Source organism: Nyctereutes procyonoides, unplaced genomic scaffold (genome assembly GCF_905146905.1).
Source record: "Nyctereutes procyonoides isolate TBG_1078 unplaced genomic scaffold, NYPRO_anot_genome, whole genome shotgun sequence".
Classification (NCBI taxonomy): domain Eukaryota; kingdom Metazoa; phylum Chordata; class Mammalia; order Carnivora; family Canidae; genus Nyctereutes; species Nyctereutes procyonoides.
Window position 1 is genome coordinate 700,343 of NW_026575037.1, and position 8,323 is coordinate 708,665.

General features: G+C 40.2%; 1 pseudogene; it reads left to right on the plus strand.

Moving 5' to 3' along the window:
- Positions 1-4,784: 4,784 nt before the first annotated feature.
- On the plus strand, positions 4,785-4,884 carry LOC129506115 (U6 spliceosomal RNA; annotated as a pseudogene).
- The last annotated feature ends 3,439 nt before the right edge of the window (positions 4,885-8,323 follow it).

Consider the following 8,323-nt stretch of genomic DNA (forward strand, 5'->3'; position numbering starts at 1 on the left):
TTATTTATTTTTTAAATTGTTTTAATTTTTTGAGATAGAGAGAAGAGGGGACATTGGCAGAGGTGGGGGTGGGGAGTGAGAGGCAAAAGGAGAAGCCAAGAGGATCTTAAGCAGGCTCCATGTTCAATGTGGAGCCCTGAGGCAGGGCTCAATCTCATGATCCTGAGATCATGACCTGAGCTGAAATCAAGAGTTGGACGCTTAATTGATTGAGCCACCCAGGTGCCTTCCTAAAGATATTTTTAAAATATGGATTGTATCTACTGTTATTTATTACATTAGAAATTAAAATGGAGAAAATGTTAAACACAGCAATACCCAAGCACACCCTCCAGTAGCTGTCAAAGTGATGACATTATCACATGTTATATAACCTTTGGAAACTCCACTGAAGCTTTGGGAGAGAAGGAAAGTAACAAGTACAATAACATCTTAGTATTATTATGAAAATAATTTTGACCTCACAGACACCCCAAATAAGATTTCAGAAACCCCCAGGGGTCCCCAGACTATACTTTGAGAACTTCTGATGCACATGATATACCCTCCCATCCTTGGCCTTGCCAGGAAAGGGCTGCCAGGATGTTTTAATTCACTCACCCAAGTACTCTGGTCTCTTGGCAGAGATCTTCGAGAGAAGGCAGTAGCAGGTTTTCCAAGTGCAGTTATATTAACTTTCAGCATCCTTTGTCTCCTTTTGCTCACATTGTTTACTTAACAACCTTAATTTGGTTTCTCAAATAGTGCCCTGGTGAAAATAGAGTGAGTTAACTGGTTGGCACAAGAACTCTCATTCCCTCCGGACTCTCCATTCTCTATATGGACGCTTGTTAGTTTATTTGCTCTTGGTTGGTATGAACTCATTTCCCAGAATCTGAGGTGTAAACCTGGACTCATTGTGACCTTGGCATACCAGTGATGTCCCATCAGTAGCTTTGTTGAACAGTTAGCTAGTTGGTGAATTTCCTTTTTACTTTACTCCTTACTTAACCACATCTTGGAGAGTAGTGGCACTGAGGGTGAATGGCCAGGGTTAGGAAGTCCAGCCCTTGACAGCCTACTCCACATGGCCAAGCCCATGCCACCATTTCAATATAAACTTGCAAAGAAATCTATGTGGATGCTGCCTGATTTTTTTTACCATTAGTAATGTAAGTAAGAAATCATCTTAAGCACACCAAATTTCATTTTTCTTTGTCCTATAGGGGTCAAATGGTTGACTCTGCCATCATCTTGATGGCTTTTTCTTCTTTTTTTTTTTTTTTAAGATTTTATTCATTTATTCATGAGAGACACAGAGAGAGAGGCAGAGACACAGGCAGAGGGAGAAGCCGGCTCCATGCCGGGAGCCCGACGTGGGACTCGATTCCGGGTCTCCAGCATCAGGCCCTGGCCTGAAGGTGGCGCTAAACCGCTGAGCCACCCAGGCTGCCCATGCAGGCTTTTTTCTGTGCTGATTTGGACCCTTGGAGGTAATAATGTGGACTTGTCACTTATTACTTTACCTACTGTGCGTTCCTAAGCTTCATCCAAAAACCTCTCATAAATGGGCCCAGACAATCTCTTCACTATAAAAAGCTGCTGATAATGTTATTCCCAGGTCAAAATCATGTAGAGTTCAGATTAATTTTTTTTTTAATGGATAACCTTAGGTAGATTTTTTAAATTTAAAGCTAATGCTTGGTTTTGCTGTTTTAAAAATAACTCTTGTTAAAATAAAAATCTGCAAACTACTCTCTATCCTTCATCTTAACAGGGAACTTAAAAACCGGTGAATCAGAACAATTTCTTTCCTGTCAGAATGGAGAGAAATGTTATGTTGAGGAAAATCCATGCTAGATTTTTAAAAAGAAATCAGGCATATATCAAGTCCATTGTCACTTCCAGTCCCCAGTTTAACCTTGGGAAGTCCTATAGGCCTTTACTGTCATGTGCTCTGTTCAGGGGTACTTATCTTCTTCCTGGCCCTTGACAGTCAAAGCTCATGGTAATACACATCAGAGCCACTCAGCTTCCTGCATAACCAAGAACCGAGAACCAAGAACTCCAAATAGTAGACATAGAACAGAGTTGGCAAGAGCCCCTGGGTGGCTCGGGTTGAGCGTCCTCTTTTGGCTCAGGTCGTGATTCAGGGTCTCGGGATCGAGTCCCACATCAGGTTCCCCACAGGCAGCCTGCCTCTCCCTCTGCCTGTGTCGCTGCCTGTCTCTCTGTGTCTCTCATAAATAAGTAAATAAAATGTTAAAAAAGAAAAACAAAGTTGGCAGAACTGCATTTTCCCCTCCTAAGGAAAGCTCTATTTGGAATGTCTTGTTTGGGTGTAGTTACTCAGGTTGAAGGTGGTCTTAGGGGTGAGGAGGGTATCACCCAATAGAATATAGAAGATTTCCAGAATATAGAAGAAAAGGAGGAAGCACAGAATTTGTTTCTAATATTAATAAACCTGTAAACTAAAGCCTTAACCAAGAGGTGGTATCAAGATAGAGAATTTAGAAATGGATAAAATTTAACCTCTAGAGAAAACAGGATGATTAATCTTGTTTCAACCATGTCTCCCTCAAGCCGCCCTTAATTTACCACTTTATTTAAATTACAGTCTCTGTTTCATACGTGTAATTCTTATCTCTCTAGAAAAGGGCATAGCTTAATGAGGATGAGAACGGTATCTCATGTTGACAGCATATCTCCACAGGAGCTACCCAGATACATACTTGAAAGATATTTAGAAGAAAAGTCCATTCCTACGTTGACAAGCAATATGAGAAAGTAGGAGCTGAATTCCCTCAATGACCGGCAAGGAGGGTAAAAAGGGTTTAGGTATTAGGAACTTATTTCAACTGGAGAAATAACACATCTAGACATAAATGAAAGGCATGTAGACAGGCCAATATGTAATTAAGCTTGAGTTACTCTCTGCTATATATCCCCAGTGATATCAGCAATAAGATTTTCCGTAGCACCAACTGCCCAGCTCTCTGGACAGGGACAATGATGCAATTGTGTGACCTTGTCGGTGAAGTTGGTCGGAAGAAAAATAGCCATATTTACTCTCACAGAATGTTATCTCCCCCTTGCAAAGTCTTTGGCGAGGCATTTCACTGCCTGGCCAGTAAAGTGCAGAATAGTGAAATTAGGCATTGGTAGATGTTTGCTCTTTCGAGGAATACTTGTTCCTAACCCCTTGGGATTGTCTTTCATGCCTTCCTGTGTAGCAGAGAGCATCCTACAGGTCACATAGCCAAAGAATCAGGAAACCCTTGTTTCCTAGACTCTCACATTGAGAAAATTGGGTAAAGAGTAAAGTGTGCATGAAACAATGAGGTATTGGTTAACATTGGTTGGCTCTGAGGAGTAGAATTGAATGGCTGAAGGACAGAAATTGGCAGAGGGAAGGGATATTTCATAGTATTTCCTTGTCTATTCTTTGAATTTTAAACCACGGGAATGTTTTGCTGACTCAAAAACGAAACAAGATCAAACAAACAAATAAAAACTTTAAAAAGTTACTGGGAAAAAAAAGTCACGGTTGGGGTGGGGGGCTATCTAGCTTTGGGATTGTAAGCCTAATAAACTATCAACATAATGCTTTATCTTCATGATCACGGACAACACAGTCCTTGAATATGGCAAAGTTCGGACAAGCATCTAGTGGAAAGATAAATTTTATCTCTGGCCCTTGAAAATTTTGCTCTTGAAATGCTACTGGCAAATAGAAACACATGCTCCAGCTTAGGTAGCATTTTGAACTTTCAAAGCAGTTTGACTTGTTTTTCCCCTTTCTTTGTCTCAAATTTACAATCATTCTCTTAGAATGAAAGGAGAACAATCAGTGGTGCACACACTGCTTTCCATGTAACAAATGCAGTCCTTCCCTGGCATCTTTACAAAAATTCTTTATTTTATTGTAACAAATGTATCTGGTTCTTTTTTATGAAGCTGCCTACACAGGGCTAGTCCATCTTGCACAAAACCCTTGAAATATTGGATGGCATCATCCATGTTGCTCATAGGCTTTTCCAGACTTATGATCCCCAGGCTGTTGGGCCAATATGACATGGCCCAGTCACCCTCTCTAAACCCACCCCAGTGCCACTCAAAAGAAGGCACCTAGAGTGAAATCTGAAACTTCAGATGCACCCTGGCCAGATGCATCTGTAGAACTCTCAGCCTCCTGAGTTCTGAAGTACCTGCATTAGAAATGCAGACTGATAAGAAATTCGTTTTTCTGGCAGCTGTGTCTCCTCGTTCTCCCACACTGACTTGCCACCAACTAAAGATTTTTGGTTGGGCAACCTGGGTGGCTCAGCGGTTTAGCGCCGCCCTCAGCCCAGGGCGTGATCCAGGAGACCCAGGAGATGGAGTCCCATGTCTGGCTCCCTGCATGGAGCCTGCTTCTCCCTCTGCCTGTGTCTTTGCCTCCCTCCTCTCTCTCTCTCTCTCTCTGTGTCTCTCATGAATAAATAAATAAATAAAATATTTTTAATAAAAAATAAATAAGTAAATAAAAAATAAAAACCACCCCCTTCACATTGTTTCAACTGCTGCTATCAAGGAAAGGTCAATTACTGAATAATTATTAATTTTTTTATCAAATTTATATGTAACTAAATATTAGGACTTCTGACAAGCATGGGATAACATTCTTATGGTATTGGGCTGATGCAATTTCAGAGACAAACCCAGAATTGTGATGTTTTGTAATTGTGTAATTTTGCTCAAGTTACTTAACCTCTGTGAGTCTGGGTTTCCTGTGCTGTATAATGAGGATAAATGTATCTGTCTCAGTAAGAGCAGCACATGTACTAAAATTGGAAGGAGGAGAGAAGATTAGCTTGGCCCCTGCATGAGAATGGCATGCAAATTCCTGAAGTGTTCCATATTTGTTAAGCTAAGCTCATATGTATATTTATTAAAAATTGCAAAAAATGTCCCTGCATAAGAGTTTTCTAATTTATATTACCATTACTAATGTGTGCAAGTGCCTGTTGCCCTCAGCCTCAACAATGACTGCAATAATTTTTACTTTTAAATAATTTTTAGGGATGAAAAATATCTCTATACAATTGAAATTTGTATCTCTAATTATGAGATTGCACTTGTTTTTATATATTTAAGGGCTATTCATTACATTTTTTTATTGTTTGGCTTTTAAACCTATTTTGTTATCATGACCCATTAATTTGTAAAGAATAAGATATTTAATTATCCAAATGGCAAAAAAAAAAATCTTAAATGATACAATTGCACTAAAGATTTCCACTTAGTCTCTGACCATGGGATCAAACACATGTTTTCATTTAACATTTGGAAATCTGATAAAATACCATTTATCAAACCCAGACTGGATGCTAGTAGAGAGGGTGATTGGATGAGCTTCTACTGTGTTCCGTACCACACGCTCAACACAGTGAGTCCATATTTCATCTTTACAATAACCCTTCAAAATGGGTACGGTTGTTATCTCCAAATATAAATGAGGAAAGTTGATCTCACAAAGGCTAAATAACTTACCTAGAACACACTTTGGAATTGAACTTGGGTCTTTCTGAGCACACAATTGGAACTTGAACTTGAGTCTTTCTGAGCACATAGCTAACTGAAGCACCTTCCACTATCCTATCTCTCCTCTGTGGCATTTCTGTCCATTTCTTGGTCAACATAACATCTGAGATTTCCAATCAACCAATCACCTCAAACTTGTTAAAGGTTATATTCAAAATAGCAGTTCTCTTCACGGAGTTCTCCGTCATCTGACGGATGAAACTGGCTGCGAGTCAAACAAAGTGAAGCCTCACCTTGTTGGGTTTTCCCGGGATGGGAAATGACATGCACTTGCTCCAGGCAGAGGCCTCTCTTCTCTCAGCCTGTAGGTTATTGGAATGTGTCATGTTTTTGGAATGATAGTGCAGGGAGGAGCCAGAGGAGGCAGGTCCTGGCATGAAGCTTGCCCACCAGTTTAGATAAAGTTTAAGAGGTGGGTGGTAAATGGGTAGGAAAGCAGACTAGTCCCAAGAGTGTGGCAAAGTCAGTGAACAAATCTTACACTTGTCAGCTCTAGTTTGGTCAGCAGTTGGAGCCCTAACAAAGTAGAGGAGTGCAGCAGTAGAGAGAGAGGTAAAGATGTGTGTGTGGAGAGGGAAGGAGGTACTTGGAAATGTCAACAGCTGGAATTCATTATCTTGGAAGTCTGATATTGATGGTAGAGCCCAGTCACTGCATAAGATGCAAGGGGCTGCCTGAGGAAGGGAGTCTGGCCAGAGCAAAACCGGGAAGCCCAGGGATTCTCAGTGAAGCCATATCATGATCTCTGGGGGTAGGGAGGTTAGAAATGCATTCAATACTGAAATATTTTTCATATATGCATGCATTTATTTTTTTAAGTTTTTATTCATTGAGAGAGAGAGGGAGAGTGGGGAGGGGCAGAAGGAGAAGAAGAAAGAGAAGCAGACTCTTAGTTGAGCAGGGAGCCTGATGTGTGGCTTGATCCCAGGACCCTGGTATCATGACCTGAGCCGAAGGCAGACACTTACCTGACTGAGCCACCCAGGCACCCCTACACATGCATTTAAAATAAAATATGCAGAAATTCCCTGGTAGCTCAGTGCGCTCAGTGGTTTAGCAACTGCCTTTGGCCCAGGGCATGATCCTGGAGTCCTGGGATCGAGTCCCACATCAGGTTCCCTGCATGGAGCCCTGCTTCTCCCTCTGTCTCTCTCTCTCTCTCTATCTCTCACGAATAAATAAATAAAATCTTTAAAAAATAAATAAAATAAAATATGCTTGTGTTCATAATAGAAAATAATAAGTCTAAACAAAGTCTTTTTAGCTGGTGAGGATATATAGAAATTGAACTCTAGTTAAAAACTATTAGTTATCTTTTGCATAGTAGTGATTATCACAGGGGCTATGAAATTTTTATGTTAAACAAAGAGGGGATCAGTTTCAATATTGAGAATTCCTTGGAAAGCAAGAGAAAAACAGGAGTGCAATTCTGGAAACAGGTCTCTTTGCCTCCTAGGGCCATGAGTTAGCTTAGAGCTTCTCTCCATTGGTTTACTTTGATTCAATAAATATTCGCTGAAAATGTATAAAACAACAAGCACCATATTGGGTGCTGTGGATACAACAATGAATATAATCATTCAGAAACTTGTGATCTAATTGGGCAATAGAGGTAGGCTAACAGATAATCACAGTGAAATGTTAGAAACACTATGATAGAGTTATGCACAGGATAGTTGGAGGATCTCTAGCCTGGGCTAGAGGTTTTTTCCTAGAAGAATTGTTCATAAGCTGATTTTAAAGAGCAGTTGGTACTGGATCTAATGCAAATGGGTAGCCTGTAAGGGGTGGTGGACCATGGAGGTTACAAGCTTGGTCTCTGTACTTATGTTGGCTGTACTTAAGTGCCCTTAGGATGGCACTTCCATCTTGATTCAAGATGGTACCAGGGTACAAGGATGTACAAGATGGTACATCCATCAAGATTGTACTAGGCTACCTACCACATAGGGTTGTTGTAAGGATTAAGTAGGGCAATTATGTATCACACCTTAGCACAGAGCTCATAATAAATATAAATTATTAGTTAATTTTAAATATAGTATGATCTGATGGATCTGAACCTGTGGAGTGCTTTTAGTTCAGGTTCTTTCTATGCTTAGAAATTCCCTTCCAAGCTAGTCTAAGGTTTTTTTGTGCCTTTACTTGTAGAATATTACATGAGTCAATGGGGTAATTTATTAAGGAACTGACAATTAAGTTAGAAATGTAGCAGTGCTGGTTTTCAAAGGAGTTAATATTTAACAAGAAGGTATCTCAGCCCAATCCAATATCTGCATTCATTCATTCATTCATTCATTCATTCAATATTAGAGTTCCTATTATGTACTAGGCACTATGCTTTATGGAAACCTTACAAAGATGATTTATAGATAAATACTTTTCTGTTGGAACTCATAGTCTCATGAGAGAGACAGACATACGACCAAAGCATTACAACACCATATGATAAATGTGATCGGAAAGGCACGTACAAAATACCAGCTATGACATTACTTGGCTGTGCAATCCTTACTCAGTAGGCTGGAGAAAAGCATGATTAGAACTGGGTCTGAGGGAAAAAAAGCTGAGGGAAAGGAGGAAATACCAGTTGGAAAGAGACCAAGTAGAGGGTTTTGCAATAATCTAGACAAGGTTTGTAAATCTTGTTACCTTCTAGCAGACTATACGGTCAGACCCTATGAGGAGAGACCTGGACTGGAGGCTTATTTCTAAGAATCGGCAGTCTGAAGTCCAGTATTTGAAGCTACAGATATCAATG